General features: G+C 46.3%; 1 long non-coding RNA gene and 4 other non-coding genes across 5 annotated transcripts; 4 read left to right on the forward strand and 1 right to left on the reverse strand.

The window, feature by feature from the left end:
• Positions 1-192: 192 nt before the first annotated feature.
• Positions 193-264, reverse strand: Trnaq-cug2 (transfer RNA glutamine (anticodon CUG) 2). Its single transcript has one exon. It is a non-coding gene; the product is annotated as a tRNA-Gln (tRNA).
• Positions 265-4,431: 4,167 nt separating this feature from the next.
• Positions 4,432-4,505, forward strand: Trnan-guu4 (transfer RNA asparagine (anticodon GUU) 4). Its single transcript has one exon. It is a non-coding gene; the product is annotated as a tRNA-Asn (tRNA).
• A 3,968-nt stretch (positions 4,506-8,473) lies between these two features.
• On the forward strand, positions 8,474-8,545 carry Trnae-uuc3 (transfer RNA glutamic acid (anticodon UUC) 3). Its single transcript has one exon. It is a non-coding gene; the product is annotated as a tRNA-Glu (tRNA).
• Positions 8,546-11,203: 2,658 nt separating this feature from the next.
• Trnah-gug1 (transfer RNA histidine (anticodon GUG) 1) lies at positions 11,204-11,275 on the forward strand. Its single transcript has one exon. It is a non-coding gene; the product is annotated as a tRNA-His (tRNA).
• Positions 11,276-13,919: 2,644 nt separating this feature from the next.
• LOC134485658 (uncharacterized) lies at positions 13,920-21,851 on the forward strand. The gene is made up of 2 exons (XR_015672337.1): positions 13,920-14,910; positions 21,667-21,851. It is a non-coding gene; the product is annotated as an uncharacterized LOC134485658 (long non-coding RNA).
• The last annotated feature ends 716 nt before the right edge of the window (positions 21,852-22,567 follow it).

Here is a 22,567-nt window from a genome sequence, read left to right on the forward strand (position 1 = left end):
ACTCTCTGCTCCCTGCTTCGGAAAAAAAAAAAACAACGCGTAGTGCCCAGAGGACCCAAAGGCTGTGGGCACGTTTCCTGCTACATACAGTTCCCTTGTGCATAGGGCAGCTTCCTCTTCTCTGCACTGCTCCGGTTTAGGACCTAAGAGCTTTCCTTCACATTTAAGTGAAAGAAAATAGCTCACCACTAAAGGTCCCACCGAGATTTGAACTCGGATCGCTGGATTCAGAGTCCAGAGTGCTCACCATTACACCATGGAACCCACATAGCTTCTTGTCTCAGCATTTCCTCGGCTGTTTATGAAAGGCTTTACTACCCAGATTTTTCTTACAGTCTGGTTTACTGCATTTCATCCTCACCTTCAAGTACACTCAACTCAGAGTTAAGAGTCATTTCGCCTCCATCATCTGCTTCGGCCACCACTCCCTTCGGTCCCCGTGTTAAATTTCTCCAATAGGTGGTTTTAGTGGTCTTGTCTGGCCCTTTTCCCCGACCACCCAGGAATACCAAGAGCAGAATTTGGACGTTCCTGCTTTGCTAGGCCACCTAGCAGCAACAAAGGCCCACCACCACTTCCTGTAACATAAAAGTGGGTCAGCAATGGAGAGGGAGGGGGGAACCTTCATATTTTTCTAAATGTATACACATTTGTGTAACTCCGGTGAGTTCTGTTGTTCTTACAACAAATGTATGCTTAAAAAACAAAATTAAATGCAAGCAGCTAAATTAAAGGTTTACATAAGATATTGAAGCCAGTGTTAATCCCAGAAAGGTGAAGAGAAAGACCACCGACGCAAAAGGCCAAACTAATTAAAGCAAACAATTAATTAAAGCAAGCTTTTGTATTCCTGTATATGGGCTTCCTCCCCTAGGGCATACTTCAAGAGGTCAACTGGACACGAGAAGACAAGGTTTTTATAGTTCGGGGGTAGGGGGTTTCCAAACGGGAGACTGGGCTGGGAAAAAAAAAAGAGTGGGTTACAGATGTGGAACATAACAAGGAAGTCATAACAACAGGTAATCATAACATAGTTTTGAAACACAGGTAGGGTTGCGAGATGGTTATTACTTTGTGAAACAAAGGCAAGGCTGCTGTTTTCTAGAACAAGCGGTACAGAGCCATGTGTAGCTAAGGTTGCAGGTGGGGCATAGCCCAATCCTTGAGAAAAAGATTTAACCATAAATAGGAATGAAGCCAGTTTGTCTTCACCATAAGATGGCTTTCAAGCCTAAGACGAGGCAGGGTGGGTCTTCACAAGACCATACTGGTGTGTGTTAAAATTCTCCATATGTCAGACTAGAAAGGCATATTATTTTCTGACTTATTTTAAAGAGTCACTTAGCAATAACCACTTTTAAGAATTGATTAGAAGCCTGGTTTAGATGCCTACACCGCTAATCTCAGCACTCAGGAGGAAGCCATGCAGATGTCTGTGAGTTCCAGGTCTGTCAGAGCTACATGGTTAGATTTTTTTTTTTTTGATGTAATAAGCAAAGGCGAGGTTTATTATGGAGATCTATTACGGGGATCTCCTGGCCGACATGTAGCCCGCGCAGGAGACAGAGGTGTCGACCACATGGTTAGATTTTTATCTCAATAAAATAAATTTAAGATTAAATTGTAGAGTATTCGCTAGTATTTTGAAAAAAAATGTTTTTCAATAACACTGCAAACATTCACTGGCATATGTCATACAGGAGGAACCGCGGTGGGCAAGTGACCTTCCCGGAGACAGCCCACTGGTTTTTTGTTTTTTTTGCATGGCGGCATTGAATGTACCTCTGAGGGGCACAGCTCGGGAAAGTGGGGCTGAAGGGTGGGGGTGGGGTGAAGGGTAGGGGTGGGGTTGTCTCTGGATAGCTTCTTACTGCTGCTACGCCTGCTCACGTTTGTCATTGCTAATGTTCCTCCTGTATGTAGCGTAGTCTGATTGGCTGCTGGGAGACCCTCACTGCCTATAGGATGGTGTGACTGCCCATTCTATTGAGCAATTTTTCTACAGATCGATATGAAGATCAACTTTTACGAAATAATAGTGTTTAAACGAATTAATGATTTTACAAAATTCTTGGGTTGTTTTAGTTTTAGGAAGTTAGGGTAGTTGATAAGGAAGATTAAGGAGATGGTTTAGTGTAGAGTTGTGGGTCCGGAGTCCGACTCAGGGCACAGCCTGGGGAGGCGGGACGTGGTTGTTGACGCTTACCCCACACTGTCACCAGGCGGGTGTTGGGCTGTAGGGAGGCCCCGGGACACCGCTCTGAGGCGCGGGACAGCCGGAGCTGGCTAAGGGTGGCGAGGTCCCCGGGCCTGCAACGAGGCGGGGGCTGTCTGGTTCTCAGGCTCTTGGACATCCAGGAGCCGCTGGACGGCGCGGAAGAGCAGAGAATGGAGTGGGGGTCCGAGGGCTGGATCTAGTCCGGGGCTGAGAGGGAAAAGGGGAGCTCCAGCTGGTCTCCTCCGGGAAGTTCTTGGCTTGACGGCTGGCAGTTTTGAGCTTAGGCTTGGTGGCTGGGAACATAGACGGCGGCTCTGTAGGCGAAGACCTGTCTCTGTGGTTCTCCACGGCGGGTCCGATGAAAAGAGGCAGTCCATGGTTTTAAGGCATTTATTGTCATGGCGGAAAGTGGATGTGTAAAACCATACCCAATTTCTCAGGGAGGGCCTGAGGTTAAATACCTTTTGCAGGGAAGGGTGTTTGGGAAGGAAAGTTTATTGGCCAAGCCTTTAGGTACCTCATAAAATGGAGGTCGGTCTTGAAGCTACTCGACCTGTCCTCTACATGTGGAGGGGCTTGGGGCGTTGCCCTTACGTGACCGATGGCCACAAATTTAGGGGGGGGGGTGTCTGTGGCTAGTGAGAGGAAGCTGGTACCTGGAAACAGGTGAAACTCCTTCTGTCCCTTCAGGGTCACCGGGGTTTCTAACCTTAGCTCAACCGGGAACTAGGCTGCCTTTCAAAGTCCCACAGTTTAGATGTTTTTGCCAGGAAGATGTAAGATTAAAAAAAAAAAAAAAAAAAAAAGAGTAGAGTGTGCCCCCTGCCTTGTAGAAGAATGAGAACTGCATACATAGGTTAGAAAAGGAGCAGTGAGCTCTCATGCATTGCAAACACATAAATGTACTTGGGGAGAAATGGGCTTGCAACAGGTTAATGATGAAAGAAAACATTCACTCTAGGTTGGGTCTCCGTTCCTGGAGCTTGTGATCTAAGGATGTGTTCATAGGTGTGCACCATGAAAAGGTAAGGCATGAAGAAAAAGTAAATGATTCTATTGTGTATATAAGAATAAATACAAGAATAGAAACTTGATGATTCGCCAGTTTATCTAAACAAGGTTTGAAAGAATAAGACATATAATAAATTATTTATTTCTTGGTAAATACAAACTGTCGTCAGCTAGCACACGGAAAAACTAGCTTGCTTAAACTTTGTTAATTAGTAACAAAAGAATTATTGCTTTGGGTTAAGATGGATTTGTGGAAAGAAAGATTGGAAATGTTAAGTGAGCGTTTCAAAAAAGGAACATTTAATAAATAGTCATATAATTTTCTTTTGTTAATGATTTTAATCTTTTGAAGAATATGTTTTTGTGGTAGTTGTTTTTGGATAATACAAAACTTGTGGCTCTCTTACGTAAAGAATTTTTGTCTTAGGTGGTATACAAAGTCTAAGAAAAAAAGTAAAATGTTGGAGCCTTTCTTCATCAACCAACCGCGCGCGCGTTCTCCCTTTTTATTCTGCTAGTCCTAGAGAATTAAGTTTTTCTCCCTTAGAGAAAAACTGCTGAGTGATTGGCCGTAGACTCCCCTCATCCTCTTCAGTACCTGATCTGTCGATGATTGATGCCTTCAGCAATTCACCTCTGGAACACATAGCTGTGTAAACTACTTTGAAAGAACAAACACCTGCACTCTCGCGGGTCTTTGTCGTCTCAGCACCTGAAAGGGTGGCTCCCACTCTGTCCTCCCCTCCCTTCCCCTCGTTGTCTTCCCTTTCCACCGACGGCCTTTTCTACACTCACCTCACCTGCCCAAACCGCGACTGCTCCGTGGCTCCAGCACACACTTGGAGTGACCAGCTCCTCGTCGTCGGTACCTGCTTGGGGTCTGCGAAAGATCATACCCTTTATAGCACAGTAGGCTTCTTTATCTCTGGGCGCCCAGGCCGCGACCTCGCCGGCTTGGAGTCCCTGGTGGCCCCGACCTCTGGATATCAGCGGGATCTCAGCATCAGGAGGTGCCAGCAGCACGCGCGCAGTTCATTGCGGTCGCGCGAGCTCGAGAACTGGGTGCAGGGCGTGCGGTCTGGTGATTCCAGTTTCGTCCCCAACGGCTGACTCCAGTGAGCATTGTGGCCAGCCGCCGGGACTGAGCGCTGCACCGGGTGAGCCCTCCCTCACCATCCGGTCAACCTACCAGAGATTCATATGTCTCTGTGGCGCAATCGGTTAGCGCGTTCGGCTGTTAACCGAAAGGTTGGTGGTTCAAGCCCACCCAGGGACGAGCCTTTTAACTGTGTCTACTGAATACACGCACCTCTTGATACAGAAACCATGCCAAGACCCCTTCCCTCAGGATCAGAGTCAACAGTTAATAATCCCCCCTACCAAAGCTGTGTTCAGGAGTGGGTATCTATTATATTATATCTATTATGTAAGTGTACGGGAGGGTACACTCGTAATACTGTTGTTTTCACTTAATTTGGTTTTTTAGACAAGGCCTGAAATAACCCAGGCTGGTCAGGAATTTGAGGCTAGTCTGAGTTGTTCCCCTGGGTCTACAGATACACATTTAGGGTACTTTTTGTTGGCTCGTTGTTCAGGCTTGGATACTTGTAAGATTAAAGTTGAGGATTCTAAACCCAAAGGGAAGTCTGCCTCTCCTGCTGCCGCCGCTTTGAGGCTGCTTTGAGCTGGTCCCAATGCACACACATCGGACTACTGGGGTTGATCTTTGGACCCAGTAGGATAGCAAGAGTGGAGAACTTGTCTGTGTTTCTTTTGTGATTTGTTTGTTGTTTTTTTTTTTTTTTTTTTTTTTTTTTTTTTTTTTTTTTTTTGGTTCTTTTTTTCGGAGCTGGGGACCGAACCCAGGGCCTTGCGCTTCCTAGGTAAGCGCTCTACCACTGAGCCAAATCCCCAGCCCCTTGTTTGTTGTTTTTTGAGACAGTTGCTCACTTTGTAGCCTAGGCTAGACTGGGATTCACAGAGATCTGCTAGCTGCTGCTAAAATTAAAGGCATGCACCACCACACCCAGACAGGCCGAATTCTGCATTTCTTTTTCATATATATATGAAAAAGATTATGTTTAAAAATTTATAAGGTGTTCTGCTTTGTTCGATACAGCCCTGGCTATCTTGGAACTCACTACGTAGTTAGTTTGATCTCTAACTCTTTTTTTAAAAAGATTTATTTTATGTATATGAGTACGCTGTAACTATCTTCAGACACACCAGAAGAGGGCATCAGATCCCATTACAGATGGTTGTGAGCCACCATATGGTTGCTGGGAATTGAACTCAGGACCTCTGGAAGAGCAGCCAGTGCTCTTAACCACTGAGCCATCCCTCCAGCCCCTGATCTTGAACTCCTGCCTCCTGTCCAGAGTGCTGGGACTAAAGGCATGTGACCCCACCCTGGGCTAAGATCTTATTTTTGTATATGTGCAGTGCTGTCAGAGGCCAGAAGAGGGTGTCAAATCTCCCTGAACTGGAGTTACAGACAGTTGTGAACTGCCTGGTGTGGTCGCTAGTAAGGAACATTCTTCAGGAGCAGGAAGTGCTCAGAACTGCTGAGCCCTCTGGCCAACACTTACTCTAAATATATTCCTCCTCCACTCCCACCCCATTCTTCCTGTTCCTGCTTCTGGCCTAGAACTCACTCTGTAGACCAGGCCTCAAACTCACAGAGGTCCACCTGCCTCAGCTTTCCTAGTGCTAGGATTAAAGATATGCTCCACCACCGCCCCACTACTCTGAATTTCTTAAGATCTCAATGCAGCTAGGTTCTTTCCCCTCCTCCACACACACCCCCCCCTTTCTTCCTGTCATTTTCCCAGATAATAGTTTTAAAGTGAACACAACTGCGGTGGAAGCCAGTATATCCTTGTTGGCTCCTGCAGATGTTTAATTTGATAGTGGAGAGATGGGTGTACCACTGTCACATGATGGCATTCGTATCATGTTCTAACTGAGCCCATTCTGTAAATGTATCTTCCCCAGGGGTGGTGCCCAGTCCTGGTGCAGTGTTTCCAGGTGTATCATGTTCCCTGTTTACAAAGAAAGGGACAAACTTTGAATCGAACTTTCTCTTAGCTGTCTCCGATGTTTAAACTGGGGGAAGAGGGGTTCTCACAGTGCACAGGTACACAGACAGACACTATGTTAAGTATTTTGAATGGAAACCTAAGGCACTTCAGAGCCCTCCAATACCTGATTGTTTTCTGTGGTGACTTGGTCACTCAGATCACAGAAGACTGTTGAAGGGGTTGGTTACGACCAACTCCCTATGCTTGTGTCCTGCTTCTGTGAACCCCACTTATTTGCCTGCCAACCTCCGGATCTGGAAACTTCCTACCCCCGACCTCTAAGAAACTTATCTTCCCCATGTCCAGAGTTGATCTCTAGAACCCCTGGCTTAGAGGAAGACAGCCTCTGTTCATGAATAAAAAACACTTGGCTCTAATTTGGCCATTTGAGTCGGTGAATTTCTCCTCCTTTGTGGGATTAACACTGCAATCATCAAGGCATGATTGGATATTATTCATAAGCTAGTGGGGGACAAGAGAAAAGAAAACAAGCCAGTGTGATGGGAATCCCTTTGGGCCCAGGACTAGAGCTATTTAGGATTGCCCGCCGACTTGAGGGACAGGACCCAGGCCAAGGGTCTCACTATTGGAAGTGCCCATCCTTGGACAGGCTCCAGGACGCCGGTGTCTGCAGTTTCCACCGCGCCCCCCCGGGTGGCGGAACCCACATGGACCCCCACCCGGCGTCCAGGATCACAGACGGCCTCAGTTACTCTGGGTTCGGACGTCCCAGCTCGGAGACTCCTGCTGCAGTAGGAGTTAGAACATCAGCAGGGAAGGGACTGCGCACCGGTGTGGCCTCTTGGTTCATGCCGTTGGGGCTGCGGGCCAGAGCGTTGAGTCTCTCTACACACTATTGTGCCAGGAAAAGGCCGGTCTCTTCTGGGCGAGTTTCTCCACTGCCTGCCCAGGGTCCGCTGGGGCTACAGTCTCTTGGCCTAGGGAGATTGCCCGGCCTCTGGCGCACTCTTCCACTGCCGAGCACTTTGCTTCTGTAGAAGAACCTGGACACACAATGGCTGCTGGTGTGTTCGCAGGCAGCCAGAACTGCACTGGACACAGCACAAGACTTTCCTGAGGAATTCACCAGGGAATTCACCTTGTTCTCCTCCTGACCCATTAGCATTTTCCCATACAAGCCAAGCGCTCTATGCAGGACCTTGTCCGCAATCCCACCAGTTATAGTTGCTCAAAATCAATTTTCTGGCTCCGCCTTGAACTACGTAATTGTTCAAAAACAATAGGTGGTGCGCGCCTTTAATCACAGCACGAGGGGTGCGGTGGAGGGAGGTGGAACTCGGTGAGTTGGAGGCTAGCCTGGTCTGCGAGTCAAGTTCCAGACAAGTCAGGACTACATAATGAGATTGATCTCAAAAACAGAACATAACAATTTTCTGAGAGAGACAAAGGAAGATAGGAGAGGCAGGAAGAGAGAGGAATGGAAAGCGGACCTTAAAGGTTAAGGAGCACGACCTTAAGTTGCCCTTAAGAATAAGTAGATGGCTTTCCCCACCTCCAGCAACCCCTCCTCGCAGGAATCCACCTGGCTTCCCGTGTGAGTGCGGTGGAGACCGTGATCCAGCAGCAGGAGCACTTCCCTCAGCGTTAGATCCAGAAACTTCCAACTTCTATCTCTGCTTAAATCTTTCCAGGCAGAGAGAGATAGATGTCCAAGGTCCGAAGGGATTCTTCCTTCCTGTAGTCCAGTCGCCTTGATTCCACCCTGAGCACGGCCAGGGAAGGACAGGCAGAGAAACCAACACAGTGAGAAAAAACGATCCCAATCTGTTCCTGGAACTCTTAGTTTGAGCGGCTGTTGTAGTGATGGGGGTGGGAGGGAAGGAAAAGGAGCCTCTTCCCAGGTTAGGAGGACTTGGTTCACTACACGCAGAGTCAAACCGACAGTTCGCCCACCCGAGGCTAGGAGGAAGAAATGTGCCACATGGTGTGGAATGGAGTCCAGATGCTCTTCCCTGTCCATTGCTTTCCGAGGCAGAACATTACCGAGACAGAAAATGGAAGAGATGATGATGATGATGATGATGATGTTGATGGTCTTGAATAGGAGGAGAAGGCTTAATGCCTGGCCTGGCCGCCTTCGAAAACTAAGAGGCTTTACTCTTAGAAATTTCCTTTAAGTGGTCAACGAATAGATTTCTGTGTGTTCCTGGTGGTCTAGTGGCTAGGATTCGGCGCTTTCACTGCCGCGGCCCGGGTTCGATTCCCGGTCAGGGAATGTATTTCCAGTGCTCTCTTTTAATGCCACATTCCCTCCTCTTTCAGTACTCAATTGTTTACCCATACAGAGGGGCAGGACCACCAGGAGGGATGTGTCTTCTGCCGAGCCAGCGCTCCTTTCTGCTGCTCTCACCTCCAGGAACCTATGCTCCCTTCACCTTCAGAGTTTTTAACTGAGTTGTTGAGGTAGTGGGACAAAGGAACTTGGGGAAGGGAAGAAAGGGAGGCTTCAGTTCCGTCTGTTCGTTTTTAAAAACAAAAGGAAAATAGAAAAAAAAGGAAACATAAAATAATTGCTATACCGTTTCTGGGCTTAGTAGTTGTTATTCTCAGTTCGTTCCATTAGCTCCTAATTTGGTGTTTCCCCAACTTTCCTGCTAAGTCTCCTTCCATTTTATGAATATGCCGCATCATCGCAGACCAATCCACACACACGACTCCTTACTTGGACTGTGGTTGCTCCTTCCTCTAAGACCAGGGCAAGGCTTTTCCCTCTTAGGGGTAGTCCCTCTGAACCCAATACCCATGGTGGGGGTCACTCCTGTCCCTCTGAACCCAATACCCATGGTGGGGGTCACTCCTGTCCCTCTGAACCCAATACCCATGGTGGGGGTCACTCCTGTCCCTCTGAACCCAATACCCATGGTGGGGGTCACTCCTGTCCCTCTGAACCCAATACCCATGGTGGGGGTCACTCCTGTCCCTCTGAACCCAATACCCATGGTGGGGGTCACTCCTGTCCCTCTGAACCCAATACCCATGGTGGGGGTCACTCCTGTCCCTCTGAACCCAATACCCATGGTGGGGGTCACTCCTGTCCCTCTGAACCCAATACCCATGGTGGGGGTCACTCTTGTCCTGCTGAACCCAATACCCATGGTGGGGGTCACTCTTGTCCCGCTGAACCCAGTACCCATGGTGGGGGTCACTCTTGTCCCGCTGAACCCAATACCCATGGTGGGGGTCACTCCTGTCCCGCTGAACCCAGTACCCATGGTGGGGGTCACTCTTGTCCCGCTGAACCCAGTACCCATGGTGGGGGTCACTCCTGTCCCTCTGAACCCAGTACCCATGGTGGGGGTCACTCCTGTCCCTCTGAACCCAATACCCATGGTGGGGGTCACTCCTGTCCCTCTGAACCCAATACCCATGGTGGGGGTCACTCCTGTCCCTCTGAACCCAATACCCATGGTGGGGGTCACTCCTGTCCCTCTGAACCCAATACCCATGGTGGGGGTCACTCCTGTCCCTCTGAACCCAATACCCATGGTGGGGGTCACTCTTGTCCTGCTGAACCCAATACCCATGGTGGGGGTCACTCTTGTCCCGCTGAACCCAGTACCCATGGTGGGGGTCACTCTTGTCCCGCTGAACCCAATACCCATGGTGGGGGTCACTCCTGTCCCTCTGAACCCAGTACCCATGGTGGGGGTCACTCTTGTCCCGCTGAACCCAGTACCCATGGTGGGGGTCACTCCTGTCCCTCTGAACCCAGTACCCATGGTGGGGGTCACTCTTGTCCCGCTGAACCCAGTACCCATGGTGGGGGTCACTCCTGTCCCTCTGAACCCAGTACCCATGGTGGGGGTCACTCTTGTCCCGCTGAACCCAGTACCCATGGTGGGGGTCACTCCTGTCCCTCTGAACCCAATACCCATGGTGGGGGTCACTCTTGTCCCGCTGAACCCAGTACCCATGGTGGGGGTTATTTGGCTTTTCCTGGACAGCCCAGGCCCTATTTGCCCAGCCAGACTATCTTAGACAGAGTTCTGTTGCTGTGATGAAACACCATAACCAAAAGGAAGGGTTTACTGGGCTTACACATCCCTGTCCAAGTCTATCACTGATGGCCGTCAGGGCAGGACCTCAAGCCGGGCAAGAACCTGGAGGCAGAACCTGACGTTGAGACCAGGGAGGGTTGCTGCTTACTGGCTTGCTCCCCTTGACATGCTCGGCTTGCTTTCTTACAGAACCCAGGACCACCAGCCAAGGTGTGGCCTCACCCATAATGGGCTGGCCCCTCCACCATCAAGTGCTAATTAAGAAAAAGCCCTACCGGCATGCCTACCATCCGATCTTATGGAGGCGTTTTCTTAATTGAGGTTTCCTTCTTTCTGATGACGTTGGTTTGTGTCACATTTTGGTTTAGTGGTTGCTGCTGCTTCCTCCTCTTCCCTCCTCTTTCTTGACTGGGTCGCAAGTATCCTAGGCTCCCCGGCACTCACTTTTTAACCTTCAACTCCTGATTTTATTGTCTCTTGCATTCCAAGTGCTGAAATTACAGGTGTGTGCCACTCTACCTGGCTCCGCATTGGAGTCTTGCGTCAACTTGAACTCTACATTGATTTCACAGGTAGCAGCAATTGCTCTCACTATCCACCGTGCACTCAGCGCCGCTCCCAACGCAGTGGGGACCAATCACTTCTGCCGGACGACAGGCAGGACAGGCAGGTCGGAAGCGAGCAGAGACGCTCCGCGGTTCGCACAGGATGCTGGCCTAAGCTTCACCAGGGCGGGCAGCTCAGTCTGGGCGTCTGCGCCCAGCGAGGAGAAAACGCAGAGGGCAGCGCAAGACCCGACGGAACTGGATTGAGGCTCAGCCAACAGCACCAGGACCGAGCAAGTGCATGAAGACTCGTCGCCGGGCACGTGGCTCGCCGTGATCGTATAGTGGTTAGTACTCTGCGTTGTGGCCGCAGCAACCTCGGTTCGAATCCGAGTCACGGCAGTGTAGTACTTCTGCCTGGCCATCTTTTGCCACGGATCTCACCTTCCAGTGGACGTTGGAAACTCAAAACACCCAGTAATGCTCTCCCAAGGGCTCTGGGACCCCTGCACTTCACCAGCTCACAACATCCTGTTTCCAGGCATCCTCTCACAGAGCACTCAGGAGACAGGCAGGAGGATATCTGTGAGTTTAAGTCTACAAATATAGTTCCAGGACAGGACAGCCAGGGCTGCACAGAGAAACAAAACAGACAAAACCACGTCATTTCGATGCTTTTGAAGTCGGTGTCAGTGTACGTAGCACTCCATTTGATACTCTCAATTTTGCTAGTGTGTACTTGCAAGAACACTGTGTATCCATCCAAAGACCTAGGGCATACTAAGTACTTGCTTCACCTTGAGAGACAGAGCCACCAGTGATTTGGGTCTTGATAATTTTTGCTACACTGTTTGAATGAACAGGTGAGGTGTTTGTGCTATACGACATAGTAAGAGACATCCAAGGATCGCTCTATATCTCCCACCAGACTGCATAAGATAGGTCTCGGAGCCTGGAACTCTCACCTACGGATAAACAGTCCTCACATCTAGTATTGCTGGACTCTTGTTAGTTTGTTTAAGGCAGACACTAAAGTCTAAGCTATCCTCAAATAACTACAGTCCAGCAAACAACCGGAACTTGCCAACATCTTTTTGCCTCAGCTTCCTCCCTGTGGTGATTACAGGCATGACCAATCAATCACCTTTCAAAGGGAGCTTTGTCAGACTCTGTGTATAGTCTTTTTTTTTTCTTTCCTGCCTCTGTCAGTACATTACATAGCATTTGACCTTCTCCATTGCTAGTTATGACCTCTACAGGGACAGGACAGGGCCTTTCCTTGGGCAACACGAAAGGATTGTGCAGGCCATTGGTACCTGCACCTGTTAATGACAAAAACCTATGTTGCTGTGTCTTCTGGTTGAGTAATGTCGCCCTCTTCTGTCCAGTGCTGGAGTGTGTGTTTTCCTCTGTGATCTCAAGACCTTGGAGAAGCAGTGTATAGTATAGACTTCTGCTCTTAATGATATATCTATGATATATGACATATGATATGTGATATATGATATATATATGGTTTGTTTGTTTTAAGAGACAAGCCCTGACTGTTCTCAAACTCAGTGACCCACCTGCCTCCTGATTTAAGGTTTGTACAACCAAATATACATTTTAAATCATCTTTATTTTTACGTATGTGTCTGTGTGTTGGTATATGCATATGCATGGAGTCCTTGTAGAGACTCACCTCCATTAAGCTGGAGTTTTGAGGTTTGAGTTTGTGGGTACTGGGAATCAAATTCAGGGTCTCTGAAAGAGCAGCAAACAATTGCTGAGCCATCTCTCCAGCCTCAGAGTACACATTCTTAAGGAGTACTTTTATGAACAACTGTGCCTCCCCTCTCCCCCAATTGCCCACTGGGCAGCGGCAGTCTCGGAATACAGAGGAGCTGGAGAGGAAGGTCTTCAGCAGCAGTGGATACTCAGGTATGAGCCACCTGGAAGACTGTCAGAGGGCAGCTCGCTTATTTAAAATGGGGGGCTAGATTCTTTTTAAAGATTTATCTATGTTATATATGAATACATTGTTGCTCTGAGGGCATCGGATCCCAGATTATGAGGCACCATGTGGTTTCTGGGATTTGAACTCAGGACCTCTGGAAGAGCAGTCAGTGCTCTTAATCGCTGAGCCATCTCCCCAGGGGGCGTGGGGATGGTGGAGGGTGGTAGGGGGGTGGTCTAGATTTATAGCTGGAGTCACTGGAGGAGAGGAGGAAAATGGATGGGGAGGGGCTGCTGCAGCACGGGCTTCCAAGCAGATCAGCTAGATTAACAGAGGCCGGATCCCTAATTTCTGAGGAGCCAGTTCTCTGGCAGGAGACAGAAGTTTAACAGCTGGCTTTATTAGGACTTGGTCTCTAAACAAAGGAGTTGAGTAGGCCCAAGCCTGACTTGGGTAGAGAGCACGGGTTGCTCTTCCAGGGAACCTAAATTACTTGGCAGCTTGCAACCCTTTGTCACTCCAACAGGGAATCTGACGTTCTCTTCTGGCCTCTGTGAACATTGCACACACACCCTTGCAAGCAAAATACTCATCCACATTAAGGTTAATAAATCTTTAAAGAATATTTCCAAGTCAATTCAGCCACAGTATTTTTAAAAATGAAGAAAACTAAGCTAAAAAAAAATGAACATTGCTAAACTATAACATGGAGGCAGGGGTCACTTTTAGTTTAACCATCTGATTTTTTTCCCCTTCAAAACAAGGCTATCGGCGGAAAAAAAAAAAAAAAAAAAAAAAAACAAGGCTATCATTCAAAGTCACTGTGTGAAGCAAGCCAGGACAACCAGGGCTGTTACACAAAAAAACTTTGTCACACATTTTAAAACTCAAGGGGGTACAACTGGACAATGTGCAGAGAGTGGGAGAGTTTGGGACAGTCACTTCTAAATCTATGCTGAAGAGGAGGCAGAAAGATTGTAAGAGCTGGAGGTGCTGGAGGAGTCCAAGGAAACTGTCTTCCGGTCCCAGCAGGACTGATGCTCCTATGACCTCACAGAGAATGGGGCAGCACACACAGGGCTAAGCAGGTTCAAGCCAGGGGTCCCAGTCCTGAGACGGGGAAGGGCACACAGGCTCCCACCCCTAACCCGGAAGCTATCTGCAATCAACCTCACTGAACCTTCCCCTATTTTAACTGGTCAGATAAAGGCTAGAGCCTGTGATTGGGCAATGGAAGGGAAAGGCAGGGCTGGAGGTTTTAGAGAGTGGGGAAAGAAAGGAAGGCGGGGAAGACGGAGGGAGAGAAGAGGGAAGTGAAGTTGGAGCAGAACCATCTGGCCCGGAGAAGCCGCAAGTAACAAGGGATCTCAGAGCTGGGGAATAGTATAGAGGTGAATCTGCCCAATCTAGGTGTGCAGCTTATAAATTCTGTAACCGAGTTGTGTGGTTTTGCAGGGACATATTGGGGCAATTTACCACAACGATTAACGCCCATCATATCGATTAGAACCCAACTAACATAAAAGTCCACTGCCTCTCCCCACACCCTCAATACTCCACTGGGGCAACAATCTAAGGCTGCAGCAATGTGTGGATGGAAAGCTGACTGGGTCTGAGGTGCCTATAGAGAGAGCTGCAGAGAGGCTCCTCCCCCAAGTCCAGGGCAGGCAGTTACAGCCAGGGGCAGCATCCCAGACTGGAGCTGGACTTAGGCATTGCTCTATAGGATTCCCAGGAAGGGACAGGGGACCCTGGAGGGCAACTGCCTGTGAGGAATTCTTCGGGCAGACACAGAGCTAGCTGACCAGGGCTTCTACGCCTGAGGAAGCCTTTCTGTGCTCGCTCCCCGTATCCCCCGAGTCAACACTGAATACAGGACAGCCAGACTGGCTTTCCCAACTGCTTGCGCTGCAGGCGCCTGAGATCAGCACACAAGCACATGCTGCCAGCTGCAACCCAAACAAAAGAGAGTCAGCTTAGAAGCACAGAAGACTGGGGTTTTCTGTCAACCTCTCCCTGCAAATAAAAGAATCAGAGGACTGCATTGTCCTGAATCGAACAGTAGGGGGAGATAAAGGTACAAAGGGCTCCGGAGCAGGTAATAAGACTCATTAATTGATAATAATATATAATAAATATAAATAATATATACTATATAATATATATAATTTTTGATACTTAAAGATGAAAAACAAATACTTTGTGGGATTTATGGGATGATATTTTGAATGGTTCAACAGGGATGGATTTAAAGGAAATAGACACCTTGTCATTTACTGGTACTGCAGTATTTATTCTCTTGATTTACTATGTCTTCTCAAAACACAGGGCCCTAAATAAAAAATTATGTGCCTTAGAAAAGAAATTAGAGGAAACACTAGAGAAGTTCATAGATGAGACTGAGAAACAGAGATAAACTTCAGACTTGGCAACACCGCCTGGAGGAAACACTACAGCTAAAGGTTCAGGATTGTATAGGTCAAGATAAGCAACAGAAAGAGGAAAATGAAGGTTAAAGACAGGAGGTGGAAGACACACTAGGAAAAAGGATTCAACGGTTCACAGATAAGACTGAACAGCAAGGAGGCAGAACTAAAATTTGGAAGCAAAGTCTAGAGAACAAATTACTAAGGCTAGTAAGTCAAAGTCAGGAAGAGGCTACCATATCAGAATTACAACATAAAGAGAAGCAGGGCCTAGCACAGAAGATACAGGGATTTACAGAGCAGCATGAACAACAGAGAGAGAAATTTAAGACTTGGCAACGTGGCCTAGAGGAAGCACTAGGATTGAAGACACAGGAAATTATAGATCAAATACGAGACTAAAGGATGAAGATGAAGGTTACAGACACGAGCTGGGGAGGACACTAGAAGGAAAGGTGCAGCAGCTCACAGATCAGACTGAGAGGCAGCGAGAAGAAAATGAGGATTGGAAGCAAGGCTTGGAGAACCTTTTAAAATTAATCAGTCAGAATAAAATGGACAGCAGAATATCAGCGTTACAATATAAAGAAAAGATTAAAATGTGGAGGCAGAAGCTGGAACAGAGAATACAGGAACTCAGGGAACAGGAGGGGCAACAAAAGGAGAGAGGTGAAGCATGGACATAGACATTAAGGGAGGAATTTAAAATCTCAATTAAGGAAAACACTCAGGTAGAGACAGAAGATATTAAAGAAAGCCAACTGTCTTAGTTAGGGTCTTATTGCTGTGAACAGCCACCATGACTAATGTTTTATAAGGGACAACATTTAATTGGGGCTGGCTTACAGGTTCAGAGGTTCAGTCCATTATCATCAAGGTGGGAGTGTGGCAGCATCCAGGCAGGCCTGGTGCAGGAGGAGCTGAGTTCTACATCTTCACCTGAAGGAAGCCAGGAACAGACTGAACATCTCTGAGCAGCTAGGAGGAGGGTCTCCAAGCCCACCCCCACAGTGACACACTTCCTCCAAGGCCACACCTTCTAATAGTGCCACTCCCTGGACCAAGTATATGCAAACTGTCACACCAACCCAAGGCTGTTAGAAAACAAACTTCAGTGATCCAGTTAGTGTACAACAAAGACCTCCAGATGATGATCATCCACAGGGTTATCAGGAACTCAAATGGCAACCTGTGGATGTGTTAGAACTGAGGAAATTTGAGGAAAGTCACTAATTTTGGAATGCATTCGCCATTTGAAAATCGATTCTTGACTTCTTGGGCAATAATCGAGTCTTTGGCTTTTAAAAGTGCAGATGCTGGATATAAGGAAGTAATCAGACCACTGACAGCAAGGGCAGTATCCATGGATGAGTGGGTTAGACACAGAGCTAAGGTTAGACCTCCTACACCTGATATGACTGTGATAGGAGAAGCCACCACAAAAAGACCAAGAGACAACACAAGACTTCAAATGTTCTCACTGTGGTGAGCAGGGACATCTCAGAATAAACTGCATGGGAAACCAAAATTAATAATTAATTAAACCAAATTAATTCCAAAAAGTGGGCCTATTTCTTCTGGAACAGTAAAAGATGTGGCAAGGCTGAATGTAGAGCGACAGCAGACAAATGGAGCAACGCCATAACAAAAATTCCCAGGAGGATGGGGCTGGGGATTTAGCTCAGTGGTAGAGCGCTTACCTAGGAAGCGCAAGGCCCTGGGTTCGGTCCCCAGCTCCGAAAAAAAAAAAGAACCCCCCCCAAAAAAAATTCCCAGGAGGCCTCTGCCAGGCCCCAGTGTCAGGCAGGGAGAATTCTCTTCCTCAGGACAAGTAAACATCACTGCTCTAAAAATAGAGTTGAGACCAGATAATAAGGTTGAGGCAAATTCTATAAAAAAAAAAAAATTAAAAAGCCTAAAAGGGAACTAAAAACTAATATTTTGGCAAACTTCTATAGAGGATCAAAGGCACAAACCAAGAATACTACTAAACAATATTGAGATCCATGGAGTGATCTACACTGGAACAGATGTCACCTTCTTTCTCCAAAATCTTGGCCTGCAAGTTGGCTGCTTCAAGAAGTAACCATCCAATTTCAAGGGAGGCGGGACTTTATTCCAAATAAAACAAAGTACCTGATGGCTTAAATGTACAGGACCTGAAGCCATTTACTTATGGGGAAAAAGAGATCTGTTAGAACAGTGGAAAACATAAATCAATACGGCTCAGTTTCAGAGGCCAGCCACAAAACCAATAGGGCTCATAACAAAAAAAATCATTAAAGAATGTTATCAAAGACAGTTACTGACTGTCTAGGCTGTCTATAAACAAGACACAACAATTTAACTTAACATCAGGAAGCCACTGCTGTTAAAACACCAACAGCCTTACCACTAAGGTGGGTGACTGACCAACCCATTGGGATTGATCAGTGGTTTATGACAAAAGAAAAACTAAAGGCATTAGAGCAACTAGTCCAGGAGCTGGAAGCTCAGCATTTAGAGGAGTCCACCAGCCCTTGGAATTCTCTCGTAAATCTGGCAGATGGAGGATGTTAACAGATATAAAAGAGAATAGTATTATTATTCAGCCAATGGGTTCCCTGCGGCCTAGAATCCCATCACCTTCTTTGCTGCCTAAGGAATGGTCTCTCGTACTGATTGATCTAAAAGATGGGGTTTTCACAGTTCCTCTACAGGAACACGATAAGGGAAGGTTTGCTTTCTCAGTGCCTACCTTCAATAGAAGTTGCCCACTGAAAAGCTATCATTGGAAAGTCCTGCCACAAGGAATGTTAAATAGCCCCACCTTGTGTCAATATTTTGTACAACAGCCATTGGAGATGATCCACAAACAATTTCCCCAATTCATTGTTTATCATTATTTGGGTGATATCCTTTTGGCTGATTCAGATATAAATATCCTGGAAAAAAGTTTGATGAAATAAAAACAAAAACAAAAAACAAAAACCTTGTTTTACTGAGCGTTGCAAATCACCCCTGAAAAAATTGTCTAGGATATAGAATAAGTCAACAAAAGGTTAGGCCACAAAAGGTGCAAACCAGAGGAGGCCAATTAAGGACTCTTAATGACTCTCAGAAGCTACTGGGAGATAATTAACTGGCTATGGCCTGCGATTGGCTTGGACACTCAAGAGCTAAGCAATTTATTTCAAACCTTACAAGGTGATAAAGATTTAAATGGCCCAAGAAGATTATCAGCGGAAGCTGACAAAGAGTTAGCTCTGGTAGAAAGGAAACTGCAGGATATACATCTAGATTGTATGGATCCAAAGATGACCTGCATCTTAGTCATCCTGCCCTCTACTCATCCCCTACAGGAATTCTCAGGCAGAGGGAAGATTATATCTTAGAGTGGATATTTTTAGCCCATAAAAAGAGTAAGAAATTAAAACCTACATTGAGAAGGTCTCTGAATTGATACTAAAAGGAAAAATGAGATTTCAACAATTAGTCGGAATGGATCCAGCTGAAATTGTGGTACCTTTTACTAACACAGAGATTGCCTTGTTATGGGCACAAGATGAGCACTGGCCGAGAGCGTGCAGTAATTTCTTGGGAGAGATTAACAACAGACACCCTAAAGCAAGCGACCCCAGTTCATGAAAAGAACTAATTGGATCTTCCCTGTATATTAAAGGGAACCCCAATTTCTGGAGCCCTTACATTTTACACTGATGCCAGTAAGTCAGGAAAGGCAGGATATAAGTCAGAAGATGTAAGGAAGGTGGCTGAGAGTCCCTATAAGTCTGTTTAAAACTCTGAATTACATGCCATACTTATGATATTGTCAGAGTTTCAAGAGTCTCTTAATATAGTGACTGACTCTCCATTTGCAGAAAGGGTTGTTTCCACACAGAGACTGCTGAACTTACTCAGGGTGATTCCGAGTTGACTTCAGTGTTTACTGAGCTACAGCAAATGATCAGGAATAGGACTCATCCCCTGCATATAACACACACACGATCCCATACGCATGTGCCAGGCCCTCTACACAAGGTAACAATGAGACTGACCAGCTATTGATAGGAAGTGTACTAGAGGCTTCTGTTTTTGGTTTTTTTTTTTGTTTGTTTGTTTGTTTGTTTTTGTTTTTGTTTTTCGGAGCTGGGGGCCGAACCCAGGGCCTTGCGCTTGCTAGGCAAGCGCTCTACCACTGAGCCAAATCCCCAACCCCTACCAGAGGCTTCTGAATTCCATAAAAAACACCATGTTAACAGCAAAGCTTCAAAGAAAGAATTCTCTATCGCTTGGCAATGAGACAAGGAAAATGGGAGGCAATGTCCTATTTGCTCATTAGATAACCAAACCCCATTACCTACAGGAAGTAACCCTAGGGTATCTAAAAAATTATATTTGGCAATGGATGTGCTCCATTTTGCAGAGTTTGGCAAACTGAAACATGTGCACCATACAGTAGACACACAGTCAGGATTTCAGTGGGCAACTGCCTTAGCGTCAGAAACGTCTGATTATGTAATTACACATTTTTTAGAAGTTATGGCCATTGTGGGAATACCCATACAAATTAAAACAGACAGCGGTCTGGCATATGTGTCTCTAATAAGAAGCAGCTGCTCACATATTATAGTGTAAAGCATGTTACAGGCCTATCACATAGTCCTACAGGACAAGCGACTTGGGGAGATCTCATTGTACTCTGAAAGAGATGCTTAACAGGCTAAAGGGGCAACAAAACCCCCAGAGATAGAGTACACAGTGCTTTACTAACCTTACATTTTCAATGCTAATGAACAAAGATGTACAGCTGCTGAAATACATTGGATTGTGGGGGGGGGAACTACTGAACTAAACTTGCCTATTTATTGTCAGTATATCCTGAGATCAGAAGGGAAAACAGGAAATGTGTTATGCTGGGAGGAGTTATGCCTATATTTCCACAGGAAAGGAAAAGCCATGGGTTCCTCTCAAATTTTTAAAAATCAGACATGACAAAGGGAGACCTCCTGAAGCCCTTGGTGATGGAGAAGAAAAGGGAGACAAAAACGATCAACAAGAAGGTGGTGCATATGTGCTGATGTTTATGTCTCCGTCTATGGAGACAACTCTGGAACTGGCTGAGACTTAAATGTCTATATATACAGTCAATAACACTTATCGGGCACAAAATTCTCTTGAGTTATTATATATCACTCTTTAAGATCACATGAATGGGATGTGCTAGACAGATGGCTCAGGGGTTAAAAGCACTGACTGCTCTTCCAGAGGTCCTGAGTTCAATTCCCAGCAACCACATGGTGGCTCACAACCATCTGTAATGAGATCTGATGCCCTCTTCTGGTGTGTCTGAAGACAGTGACAGTGCACTCACATACATAAAATGGATAAATCTTTTTTAAAAAATGGCATGAATGGAATATAAATATATTGTAGTTTTTGATCAAACTAACCTCTGAAGGAAGGCGGTTGTCTTTCTTAATGATCTTCATTAATCAGTCTGTGACCCTGCTTGCTCCATATGAATGTCTTTACAGAGCTCTTTGTATATTGCAGAATGAAAGAGAAAAGAGACAGCCCTGACAAGAATCACACTCTGTGGGGTTGGGGATTTAGCTCAGTGGTAGAGCCCTTATCTAGGAAGCACAAGGCCCTGGGTTCGGTCCCCAGCTCCGAAAAAAAGAACCAAAAAAAAAAAAAAAAAATCACACTCTGTGATGCTGAGATTCTGGGACCTTCCCTTCCAGCTCTTTGTTTGATTCTACTTCAACTACGTGAAAGCTCTTTCCTCTAAAGGCTTGCTTCCAGAACTTTTCCAGAACAGCTAGCTCACCTATCCAGCCTTTCAGACTGTCATAGTCAAGATGTCAGCTAAGCCATGAACTTTCTCAGCACAGAGTGACTGGAAGACAAATGATGCCAGCTCTCCTTTGACAAAGCCATTTTCCTCTTTCCCTTTTTGCCCCCAGTGGGAATCTTCACCCCAATTCAGCTGGAAGCTGACAAAGGATCTTTTCCCCAGTCCCTTAGGTTGGGCTGGGTAGTTCTGGTTATTTTATGATTAAAGATATGTTGTCATTTAAGGGATACTTTACAAATGTTGTCGCTTTGGACACAGGAGAAAGTAAGGAGCTTAGGCTCAGGGATTTCTACCTTTCTTTCCTCTTCTCTATCCTTCCTTCTTAGGTAAAGAGGGGAGGACGAGTAAAGGGGAGACATAGTAATATCATAGAAAGTAGAGGACTAGACAAACACGGATAGGTTATCAAATTTCTTCTTAAACAAAACGTTGTATAGCCATGTCTTACATTGGTAGAAATCTTTATAGTTAATGTAAATTGAAATTATAACTTTGCATTGGTATCAAATTTATAGATCGATGCAGATTATTGGTGTGAATTTCTTATACTGATACAAAATTTGGAATTAATACCATTATTTTTTGATAGGCATTGTGCCTACACAACTCATCTAAGACTCCCAGGCCAGTCCTTCCGTGACTGCCACTGCAGACAGTTGAGGATGGTGGAGCAGCACAAGTTAAGGGCCAGATCGTAAACCACGGTTGTATTAGAGTCTGATTCACTTAAAGTGTTTTTAATTTACTCAAATAAAAACGAATAAGAATAATTAAGATTTAACAGTTCAGATATACTTTGCACAGATAGTCTTCAAAGTCGTCAGAAGTCCACATTATATGACATTTAAGGCCATTTCATTATTAAATGGCGTGTCTGCTCCTGACAGCGCTTCCTTCTTGGTTCAAAGAAGAAATTGAGCATTGGTGCAGTTGCTCTAGGTATGGCAAGAAAAACACTGGGCGAGAGTTGTCTTGATTCATCTACAGACCAAATTACTGTTCAGGGGGTGATGGTGAAAGACCCTCAGACAGAGGAGACTCTCGCTCCAGTCCTGAGGACACCCACCACCCCACAAACACACGGGACTCAAGTCTTGATGTAAAAAACAAGAGGTTTACTCGTAATACCAATGCATTGGGGCTCGACATGGTCCTCACGCAGGAGGGATGTGAAGAGCCTCGAACAACAAAAATGTACAGCTTAAATAGTCATTTAAGATTACGCAGTTTAGGGGCTGGGGATTTAGCTCAGTGCTAGAGCGCTTGCCTAGCAAGCGCAAGGCCCTGGGGTTTGGTCCTCAGCTCCGAAAAAAAGTTTCATTAGCTCAGCTATTTCGGTGCCAAGGATAACTAGGCAGATGTTTCTCCTCCTGGAATTCCTGGGACAAGGCCGCAACCATATCAACGCAGCTCTTTCAGTACCAAGGACGTCTGACTTGATATATGTTTTCCGGTCCTGGGGTTCTCAGGACAAGGACCAAGGATATCTG

Source organism: Rattus norvegicus, chromosome 2 (assembly GCF_021556685.1).
Source record: "Rattus norvegicus strain SHRSP/BbbUtx chromosome 2, alternate assembly SHRSP_T2T, whole genome shotgun sequence".
NCBI lineage: Eukaryota > Metazoa > Chordata > Mammalia > Rodentia > Muridae > Rattus > Rattus norvegicus.